Genomic DNA, 12,125 nt, shown 5'->3' with positions numbered 1-12,125 from the left:
GGTGAAAGAAGTAGAGTATTATTCATTACCCTGGGCAATTTGTGTGGAATGGTTTGTTTCCCAAAAACGGTCACTCCAAGGTGCAAAGAGTTCAGATCCGGAGTTTTGCAGTTGAGAGTGTGTTGAGCACCTTATGACAGGCAGTTCTGTAAAGTGAGGTCACAGAGTTCAGCAGTGGAATATATTAGAAAGGGAAACACTTTCTGGTGTGTAGAAACATGCCCTTCAGCAAATCTGTTAACTTCATTTTAACCTGGACCTTTTCCTTCTAAAGCCTCTGAAATGACTGCACTTGGTGAGAGGGCCTCTTCTGTCATTTACAGCAGTGAAGAATTCACAGAGGAAGTGAATTACTTTGGTTTTCAATAAAAATGTTAATATCTACCTTAGATGTGAACAAAGGACACTGCATTTCAATAATGAGATGATCAAATCCACAGGGGCTGAGAGAGAGGGAGTGTAGGGAGCTGCCACTCAGTGAGAGAATGAGAGAGAGAGAGAGAGAAAATGAGAGAGAGAGAGAGAACAAGAGCGAGACTACAGAAGAGAACAAGTGCATGAGTACAAGGAGGAAGAGTTGGAGATACACAGTGCTTTAGAGGAGAATTCAAACTATGCAAAATATGATTAAGAAGATGGCAAATCAAACTGCTCTCTTTGAACAATAACAGGTAATGCAGTGCTTATAATTTTTTCCAGTACTAAAAAGTGGCTGCATGTGTTTTTCTTCTTTGACTCAGAGATGTCAGTTGTCATGAGAAAAACTTCAAAAAGTAACCTTTTTTCAATTACATAAAATGCAGGTAGCCTTTAAAGAGGAGCAGCATAATTTTAACACATAGAGAACTGTTCACACTGATCAGCATTATTTTGTGTATTTCAAGACTCAAAACCCCCATCACCAAAAATCACTAAGAAAATTATATGTGCCATGTTAAAAAGATAGCACAGACTTGTCTTTACAAGATTCTCACTGAAACATTTTTTCTACATATTATTATTATTAATAACAGCTATCATTTAATGAGCACTAAGTATCTGCAAGGCATTGCGCTAAAACAGTTGCATAAAATATCTCTTTAACTTTGGAGAACTTTAGAGGTTGTATAATTACCCCTATTTTATGGATGTGTAAATTGGGGTTCAGAGAAGTTAAGTAACTTGCCCAGGGTCAAAGGGCAAATTGGGAAGAGTTGAGATTTTAACTCAGTGTGAGGAGGAATCTGTGGAGAAAATTAACTGTAAATGGCATTTTTAGGCAGTGTGCTTCCATTTATCCATCTAAGACCTGGGAATAGGCAATTCTAGTGCTTAGATTCTATTTAAGAATGATTTTAAGATACTTCCGGTGCCCCTAATGTCTTTGCTTTATCTTAGCGTTTCACTCAAGTTTCCATTTCATTTCTCAGTAGTGCAATCTTTCTTTTTTTTAATGTATAAGTGATTGATCTGAATAACTGAATAGTGATAGCGATCTGTTTTTATATAAGATGGATCTTCAGACTGCAGATATTCTGGGGCCTTTAAAAATCCCTTTCCTCTTTTACTTTGTTCAGTCTCCTAAAAATAAAAAGAAAAGCCAACTATGGAAGTGTTTTCATTCATGGAAATCTACATGTATTCCTCCACCTCTTTACTTAGAATGTTTGGCTTACTTTAGTCTCTGTAGTTCCTGAAAGTAACCTATGTAGTATTTAAATTATGCCTATAAACAAATACAGATTAACCAGCTTATCTATAATAATTTCCTACAGAAAGCATGGTAAGAAGATTAATTTGATATTTTTTACTATATTCTATGTAAATCTGATACTTATACTGGGACGATGACTAATCAGGTACACCAGAGCTCAGTTGAACTCAAAAATTCTAATTGATCTCAAATAAATGCAGTGCTTGGAAAAGAAGGATATCTATTGGGTGACTGTGAAGGAAATAAGGAAGAGATAAGGAGACCTATGACCCCAGATAACCCTATAAGGACCTATGACCCTGGATAACATCTCCCTGACCTACTTCAGAACAGGTGGCTGCCATCTTTTTGAATGTCGAAATTTGAAGAAATAACATTTAAAAAAACAACAACAAGAATTTCCCTGAGGGATTATATCCAAATGTCAAGTTTGAGTTGCAGCAGAAAATAGATAATTTCTGGAATCATGGCCTTTTTGTGTGTGTTTGTTTAAAACTGTTTCTCTGATATAGATGAGAAGGCAAAAATCAAAACAGTTTATGGAACTCATTACATGGCCATCCAGGTATTCCTCATCCACAAAAATATTTTAACTTACTGATCCTTAACTACCAAGTAGCATATCAACCAATATCACCACACTGCAATCTCTGCCAGATGTTGATGCTGCCATCACCTGTAAGTACATCTCATTGAATTATTTTATTTTATCCCTTAAAGCTTTTACAATGAGCAATAATTCTCAAAAATTCCTGGCATCTGCCAGATGGGGTACTGTGGTAGACACACTCTAGAGTGACTCCAGTGGGACATATCTTTGTATATCTTCTTTCTCTTGAATGTGGAATGGACCTGTCATTGTTTCTAGCCAATACAATATGGCAAAGGAATGAGATGTCACTTCCGTGCTTAGGTTATATTATGTGCAAACGTGATGGGACCTCACTCTTGTGATTATATCATGTTCTATAAGACTCCTTCTAGGCAGATAAAAGTGAGATGTTCTGGTGGCCTGCAAGACATAAGCAGAATACTGTGAGATGGCCACTGGAGGGGGCATGTGACAGGCATCTGAGGGTGCCCTAGGAGCTGAAAGCAGCCTACAGCCAGTTGTTAGCAAGAAAATTGGTCCCTCAATCATATAACCACAAGGAAATGAAACCACCATTGCAAAACTGTCACTGAGACAGTGACACAGACCTGACCTAACCAACTCCATCTTGCTTCTAATCTCCAAGCTGTCCTTGATTATTTCTGGGCATAGGCTAAACAAACTTTGAGAGGAACTTAGTTTATAGTTTAAAACAAAGATAATAACAGACCTTTCTCAAAACAAACCTCCTTGCCTGGGGACTAACCTGCTTTGCAGGACTAACAAATTAGCCACAAGATTAGAAATTTTGATTTAGGAGCCATGCAACTGGAGGCCACAAGATTCTGACCTTCCCTCAACTGCTCCTAAGATCAGTGCTTGAGTTATTTTGCAGATCCTGCACCACCCAGATCATCTGATCTTGTGGGCCCCATCCAAGAACTGACTCAGCACAAGAAAGCAGCTTTGACTCCTTCTGATTCCATCTCTGACCTGACCTATCAGCACCCCCAGCTCACTGACTTCCCCCCACCCACCAAGTTGTCCTTAAAAATTCTGATCCCTGAATGCTCAAGGAGACTGATTTGAGTAATAATAAAACTCTGGTCTCCTACACAGCTGGGTTTGTGTAAATTACTCTTTCTCTATTGCAATTCCCCTGTCTTGATTAATTGGCTCTGTCTAGGCAGTGGGCCAGGTGAACCCACTGGGCAGTTACAGAAATACATTTTCCAGACTGAATGAGCTTCGAAAAGGAACTCTAACTCCAGGTAAGAACACAGCCCAGCTGATACCTTGATTGCAGACTTGCGATGTCCTGAGTCAAGGACCCAGTTAAACTGCACCAGAATTCTGACCCAAGACAACAGCGAGATTATAACTGTGTATTGTTTTAAGTTTGTGGCAATTTGTTACACAATAAGAAATGCAGATGCTGTAGCCTGCCTATCCTATTCATTTTTCTGTTGAAAAGAACTGCCTGATAACAAAATGTAGAATATTAATGTATTTTAAATGGTTTCAAATTTTAAATAGCTTACACAAAATTTACTGCTAAATAGACCTTTAATTATATGTAAAAATGAGGGACTAATGAGAGAGAAGTCAGTTGCCCACTGGCTCATGGGATGGATTATAGGAATCACATTGTTGAGCCAACAGTGTGATTACTCGAGTGGGGCTGAGGACCTATGTTGAGAATCACTGCTTTCTATTTTCATATTTGCCCTTGTTGAGGAATCTCAGCTGCTCCTAAAATGGTCACCACAAAACACAAGGTGTTTTCTTTTTTTCTTTTTTATATTATTATTATTTTTATAGAGCTGTGATCTCACTATGCTGCCCAGGCTGGTCTTGAACTCTTGGTCTTAAGTGATCCTCCCACCTCAGTTTTCCAAAGCACTGGGATTACAGGTGTGAGTCAATGTGCCCAGCCACAAAGGTGTTTTTATGTTACCTATGCTCTGTTTTCTGGATTAATGATGGGTAATGTAATCAGAAGGGTCATCCTATAGAAGAGATAGAAGAGGGAAGTGGACTGGGACATTATTCCTGGATGAAGCTGAGAACCATAATTTAATGTGAGGGTCTTTTTATTAGCTGCTTGATTCAATTTCTTAAAAAAGACACCTAGATTTGTAATTTTAAAAATTAATGTATCCCTAAGGTAAGAATGTCAAGCCATACAAAAATATACACTAAAGTATCTTTGATTTCTGATCTTGGACCCTGTATTAGTCCATTTTCACGCTGCTGATAAAGACATATCAGAGACTGGACAATTTACAAAAGAAAAAGGTTTAATAAACTTATAGTTCCATGGGGTTGGGGAGGCCTCACAATCATGGCAAAGGCAAGGAGGAACAAGTCACATCTTACACAGATGGCAGCAGGCAAAGAGAGAGAGAGATTGTGCAGGGAAACTCCCATTTTTAAAATCATCAGATCTCTTGAGACTTATTCACTATCATGAGAACAGCATGGAAAAGGCTTGCTCCCATGATTCAATTACCTCCCACCAGGTTCCTCCAGTGACACCTGGGAATTGTGGGAGTTACAGTTCAAGATGAGGTTTAGGTGGGGACACAGCCAAACCATACAATTCAATCCCTGGCCCCTCCAAAATCTCATGTCTTCACATTTCAAAACTAATCATGTCTTCCCGACAGTCCCCTCAAAGTCTTAACTCATTTCAGCATTAACTCAAAAGTCCACAGTCCAAAGTGTTGTCTGAGACAAGGTAAGTCCCTTCTGCCCATGAGCCTGTAAAATCAAAAGAAAGTTAGTTACTTCCTAGATACAATGGGGTTACAGGCATTAGGTAAATACAGCCATTCCAAATGGGAGAAATTGGCAAAAACAAAGGGACTGCAGGCCCCATGCAAGTCTGAAATCCAGCAGAGCAGTCACATTTTAAAGCTCCAAAATGATCTCCTTTGACTCCATGTCTCACATCTGGGTCACACTGATGCAAGTGGTGGGTTTCCACGGTCTTGGGCAGCTCTGGCCCTGTGGCTTGTCAGGGTACAGCCTCCACTCTGGCTGTTTTCATGAGCTGGCATTGAGTGTCTGCAGCTTTTGCAGGAGCATGGTGCAAGCTGTTGGTGGTTCTACCACTCTGGGATCTGGAGGATGGTGGCCCTTTTCTCACAGCTCCACTAGGTTGTGCCCCAGTAGGGACTCTGTGTGGTGGCTCCAACCCCACATTTCCCTTTTGCACTGCCCTAGCATAGGTTATTCACGAGGGCCCTACCCCTGCACCAAACTTCTGCCTGGGCATCCAGGCGTTTCCATACATCGTCTGAAATCTAGGTGGAGGTTCCCAAACCTCAATTCTTGACTTCCACACACCCACAGACTCAACACCATGTGGAAGCTGCCTCTGGTGCAAGTCCCCTCTGGAGCAGTTGCCAGCCCAAGTTGTACCTGGCCCATTTTAGGCATGGCTGGAGTAGCTGGGATGCAGGGCACCAACTCCCTAGGCTGTACACAGCAAGAGGGCCCGGTGCCTGGCCCATGAAACCATTTTTTTCCTTTTAGGTATCTGAGCCTTTGATGGGAGGGGTTGCTGTGAATACCTCCAATGTGCCCTGGAGAAATTTTCCCCATTGTCTTGGGGATTAACATTCAGCTCTTCATTACTTATGCAAATTTCTGCAGCAGGTTTGAATTTCTCCTCAGAAAATGGATTTTTCTTTTCTATCATATTGTCAGGCTGCAAATTTTCTGAACTTTTATGCTCTGTTTCCCGAATGCCTTTAACAGCACTCAAGTCACTTCTTGAATGCTTTGCTGCTTAGAAATTTCTTCCACCAGATACCCTAAATTATCACTCTCAAGTTCAAAGTTCCACAAATCTCTAGGGCAGGGGCAAAATGCTGCCAGTCTCTCTGCTAAAGCATAATAAGATTCACCTTTGCTGCAGTTCCCAACAAGTTTCTCATCTCCATCTGAGACCACCTCAGCCTGGATTTCATTGTCCTTATCATTATCAGCATTTTGGTCAAAGCTATTCAAAAAGTCTCTAGAAAGTTCCAGACTTTCCCACATTATCTGTTTTCTTTTTTTTCTTCTGGGCCCTCCAAACTGTTTCAACCTCTGCTTGTTACCCATTTCCAAAGTTGCTTCCACATTTTTGGGTATCTTTTCAGTAGCAACCCACTCCTGGTACAAATTTATTATATTAGTCCATTTTCACACTGCTGATAAAGACGTACCTGAGATTGGGCAATTTACAAAAGAAGAGGTTTAATGAACTTACAGTTCCATGTGGCTGGGCAGGCCTCACAATCATGGCGCAATGCAAGGAGAAGCAAGTCACATCTCACATGGATGGCAGCAGGCAAAGAGAGATTGTGCAGGGAAACTCCCATATTTTAAACAATCAGATCTCATGAGACTCATTCACTAACATGAGAACAGCATGGGAAAGATTCCTTCCCATGATTCAATTACCTCCCACCAGGTTCCTCCCATAATATGTGGGAATTATAATTTAAGATGAGATTTGGGTGGGAACACAGTGAAATCATATCAGACTCTTTCTACGTGGACAACAACTGTCAAGAAGTTTCATGTATATCTTGTAGGAAAGGTGTATTATTGTTAGTTACCCATGTATCATTTTGGAGCTTTATATGAATACTTATCTTTTTGAACATACATGAGAGCACAGCCCACTCTGATATTTGTCTTATTATTTGAATGTAACAATATATCTCAGAAATGCTTCCATATTAACAATGAATTTTTACTGTTTTAAAATAATTTTATATTACAATAATGTAGATACTTTTACATATGTATAGCTATATACACATGTGCATATGTATGTAGTTTATATACACATATACACATATAAATGAGACACATATTTTGTCATAAGCACTTTATATGTGTTAAACAAAAATTATAGGAGGTTCTTATTTTGGACTGAGCTCCTCCACTAGACCCCAAGAGATCAGACTAAAAACCAGAATGGAGTCCTTCAAGCTGAGGTTCTACTCACCACATGGAAACTGAGTTGTTATGGGTCTTTTCCTGAAATCAGGAGAGAGAGATAGCCAAATCTCCCAAATAAGTTAGTTTTAATCTGCATGGCCATGAAATTCCCTCTGCCTTTAATCCTTACAACAAAAAGTAACCTGGGATTACCTGAAGTTAACTAATGGGTCATTTTTCTATTGTTTTATTTCCCTGTTTACATCTTACAAGAAAAGTAACTTTGAAATAACTGGTGTGCTTTTTGTTCTTTGTTTCTGCTTTCTTCATCTCTCTGTCTACAAAGCTAACTTATTCTACTCAGCTCATTGGAGCACATATTATACTTCAGAGAATGAAGTGTTGCTGGATTCTGGGCTTGCAAATAAAGCCAAGTAAGATCTTTAAGCTAAATTGTAATTTTTGCCTTTTGACTTACGTGTTCACTCATTTTCTCTTAACTATCCAATGAAATAGGTAAAGTATTTCTTTTAGCACAGCTTTACAGATGAGGAACCTGAGGCAAGGGTGCTGAGGAAGCTTGTTCAGGGTTACAAAACTAGTGAGTGGTGGAAGCACCCAGACAATAAAGTCTCATGCACTTAACAATCTAACTATGATTATACTTAGGCTGCTCCCAATGTTTGTTTATATATATAACTATGCTTTAAAACATTTTTTGTATATTGCAGTTGCACACATGTGAGTATCTATGGGATACATTCCTCAAAATCAAATTTCTGTGTTGGAGGATATCCACATTTTTAATTTTTATGGTTACTGTCAAATTCCCTTCCAAAGAAGCTGTGATAATGTGTACATTCACTGTCTGTGTGTGATAATTCCTGTTTCCTCATAACCTTGCCAAGGCTGTATACTATCAAACTATTGCCAATTTTCAGCTAAAAAATACTGTCTTTATTTTGCTTTAATTTGCATTTATTTATGAGAAGAATTGGGCATCCTTCCATCTGCTTATAAGCCATATGCGTTTATTTTTCTGTGAAATGCCTATTATATTTCTAAAAGATTTGGAGTATTTTTCTTATTGATTTCAAGAAGTTTTATATATGTGCATATATATAAAACATATACACATATATAACTTCTAAATAAAGCTTTGTGTCGTTTTTGATTTTGTAGAGATGGGGTCTCACTTTGTTGTTAGGGGTGATCGTGAGCTCCTGGCTTCAAGAGATCCTCCCAGCTCAGCCTTCTGATGTGTCGGGATTATAGGCATGAGCCACTGTTCCTGGCCTGAGAGTTTTATATTTTAAGGAAAATAGTCTTTTATCTTTCAATATATTGCAAACATTCTCTCTCCCACTTTTTAAAAAACTTTTATCTTTGTTTATACTATTTGGTTCTAACAAAAGTTTCAAATTTTCATAGGAACTAATTTATCAACATATTTATGGGTTCTGGATTTTATAGTCTTGATTTTAAAAGTTCTTTAACTTTAGGATTTTGAAAAATTGGGATACATTCTTTATTATGGTTATGGTTTCATTATTTTTCTTTCAAAATTAATCAGTTGGAATTTATTTTGGTATAAAGAGTGAGGGAATAATTCAGCTATACTTTTAGTTTAAATTGCTAACTGGTTGTCTCATCAAAATGTATTGAAATATCTTTCCTTTCTCCACCATTTGCTTATACGGTTTTCCTCCCTTATCTGTAGTTTCGCTTTCTGCATTTTCAGTTACCCAGGGTCAATCATGGTTTGAAAATATTAAATAGAAATTTCCGGAAATAATGTTTTAGTTGCATGCTGTTCCTAATAGTGTGATAAAATCTCACACTGCCTTGCATTGTCCACACGGGACAAGAATCCTCCCTTTGTCCAGTGTATTCAGGCTGTCTACCTGCTCTTTAGTCACTCAGTGGCCCTGTTGGTTATCAGATAGACTGCAGCAGTATTCAGGTAGGAGGTGACCCGGACTTATTTTCCCAGCACCAATCACGACCCTGATGATCAAAACAGAATGCAGTGAACAAACAAGTGGAAAACACCATAAGGTGAAAAACGTGACCTCTAGTTGCTCTCACTGCTCATTAGCATAAAGACACTCCCACCAGCGCCACGACAGTTTACAAATGCCATGACAACAACCCAGCAGTTATTTTATATGGTTTTGGAACTCCCTCACCCCTTTTTTTCACTCCTTAATTATTATACAGCTGAGTGGGTATAAATATAGCTAGCCACCAATCTACAGGAACTGCTACTCTGCACTGCTACTGTTGCTGTTGCTGTACACTGCTGCTGCTGCTGCTCCTCCTCCTCCTACTCCTTTTTGGGGCTGCGCTACTGCTCTGGTCTGCTCTGCCTATAGAGCAGCCACTTTGCTATACACTGCTACTCTGGGCAATTCTGCCTATGGGAGAACCTGCTGTGTCTATGGACAGCCATTTTGCTGTACATTGTTGTTCTAATCTTTAATAAACTTGCTTTCTTTCACTGCTGGCTCTTGAATTATTTCCTAAATGAAGCCAAGAACCCTCTGGATTGAGCACCAATTTGGGAGTTTGCCTGCATCAGTATTGTCCTGGGTGATCAGCAACTATATTTGAGGCCAGTGGTGTGGTGGTAAGAATAATTTACAAGACAGCCATAGATAAAGAAAGGTAGACTTACTAGAGAAAGCATGAAAATATCTTGCAAGAGTGGTTACAGACAGGTTAGCAAGAGAGGAATTAACTGCAAAGAGACAAAGGCTTGCTGGGGATTTTATAGGATGGTACTTATGCTGTGTGCTGAGGAAGGTTTTGTGCAGTTCTAATAATGCCAAAACTGCAGTAACCTAACTAACTTTTTAGAAAAAATTTTAGTCAGCTGAGGATCTGGTGATAGCTGGGTGCAGGCAGATTGTGTTATTTGCACAGGAGGGCTACATATCCTGGACCAAGAAGAAAGGCAGACTTAGAGCTTATCTGCTTTCTCTTTTTGCTTTCCCTCAGTTCCACCAACTTGACTCCTTCTCCTCAATAGAGACTCCACAAGTATTACAGTGTTTCTATTCAAGTAACCCTTACATTTCTTTGTAATGGCCCCAAAGTGCAAGAGTAGTGATGCTGGTATATTGTTATAATTGTTCTTTTTATAATTGTTGTTGTTGTTAATCTCTTACTTGCCTAATTTATAAATTAAACTTTATCATAGATATGTATAAATACGAAAAAGCATAGTACTGTATTTATACGGTTTAGTGCTATCCAAGGTTTCAGGCATCTACTGAGGTCTTGGAACGTATCCCCCTTAGATAAGGGAGGACTACTGTACCAATTCTCGTATCTGCTTGTATGTATTTTTGAACTCTTTGTAACCATTCCATAGTCTGGACACCTTGGCCTCTCTAAACTCTCCTACCTGCCCCTATACACATTTCTATTCATTTTCAGAATGTTCTGGGTGTTATCATCACATATTTACTTTTTTTCAGTTAACTGTAAAAATAATTGATGTCTTTACAAAAAGTTGTTATTCTAAATGATATATCACTAAATATTTAGATTAATTTATAGGAAATGGAAATATTTACGATTGAGTATTCTTAATGAATAATAAGGGGTATATATATGTGTGTGTGTGTGTGTGTGTGTGTATGTCTCCATTTATTTATATTTTTCATGTTCCTAAGAAATTGTGGTGTTGTTTTCCCCACCATTTCTTGTTTGTTACTTGGTTGTATGTATGTATTTGTGTGTACGTGAGTGTTGGTATTGGTAAATAGGATCTTTCCTTATATTATTTTTTAATTGGTTATAGTTTTTATATAGGAAAGCTACTGGATTTTTAGTACACAATTTTGTAGCAGTTAGATGAGTGAATTATTTTGCGGTTTCTTTTTTTTTCTGATTCCCTAGGATTTTAAAGATTCACAAGCATACAACTGTATCATATGTAGATAATTTTGCTCTTTCCTCTAAAACTTTTATTTTTTTCTCTTAGATAATTGGTGTGATCAATACTTCCTGAATAGTGTTGATTAAAGCTTAAAAAAATCTTGTTCTTGACTTTAATGAATAAAGTCACATAAAGATGTTTAACCATCAACAACTTTAGTAAATTCCCTTCATTAAATGTATAACAATAGAGCATATTTTCCAGAGTTAGTCAGGATTTTTAAAATTTTACTACCTAAATGATACTTTTTGATCTACAGAAACGATAACTTTTTGCCTTTACTTCTTGTTATAGTGAACTATGTTAATGCTATTCTGTTATTGGTTTCCATAGATCATGCTTCTATTTCTGAACAAACCCTACTTATTTGTTTATGATTTATTGATCTTTAAATGTGCTACCGAAATGGGTTTGCTACATTTTATTTAGAATGTTTACATTATTATTATTTATAAATGAGATGGGTCTGTATTCTTTTTTATGGGTTATGTTTGTCAAATTTGGGTGTCAATATTATACTGCTTTGAAAAAAAGAACTTGGAGGCTTTCTTTCCCTTGTTCAGTTCTGGAACAATATAAATTAACACTGAAATGATCTGTCCTTTCTGCAGATATATTCAACTTTTATATTTTTAAAAACATTCTGGACTTTTTTCGTTAAAGGGTAAGTTCTTATCAGATTCATATCAGAACTTGACCAGATTCTTAAGTGTAATTGTACAACTTTATCTTTCTGGGGCCAATTTTAGTAATTTTTTTTTTCTAAAGTGTTATGACCTCATCCAGATATTTCAGATTTATATTGAGAGCTTTCAACATTTTTTTGCTAATCATTATTCCCCTATTCATTATTCCTAATTTATTTTATATAAATAAATTTTACTTCTATTTCTTTTAAAAATACTTTTCATAGGATATTCTTCGCTCTGCATTTACTTTTTTCCATTTTCTTC

Source organism: Rhinopithecus roxellana, chromosome 5 (assembly GCF_007565055.1).
Source record: "Rhinopithecus roxellana isolate Shanxi Qingling chromosome 5, ASM756505v1, whole genome shotgun sequence".
NCBI classification, from domain to species: Eukaryota; Metazoa; Chordata; class Mammalia; order Primates; family Cercopithecidae; genus Rhinopithecus; species Rhinopithecus roxellana.
Note: the sequence above shows the minus strand (reverse complement) of the source record.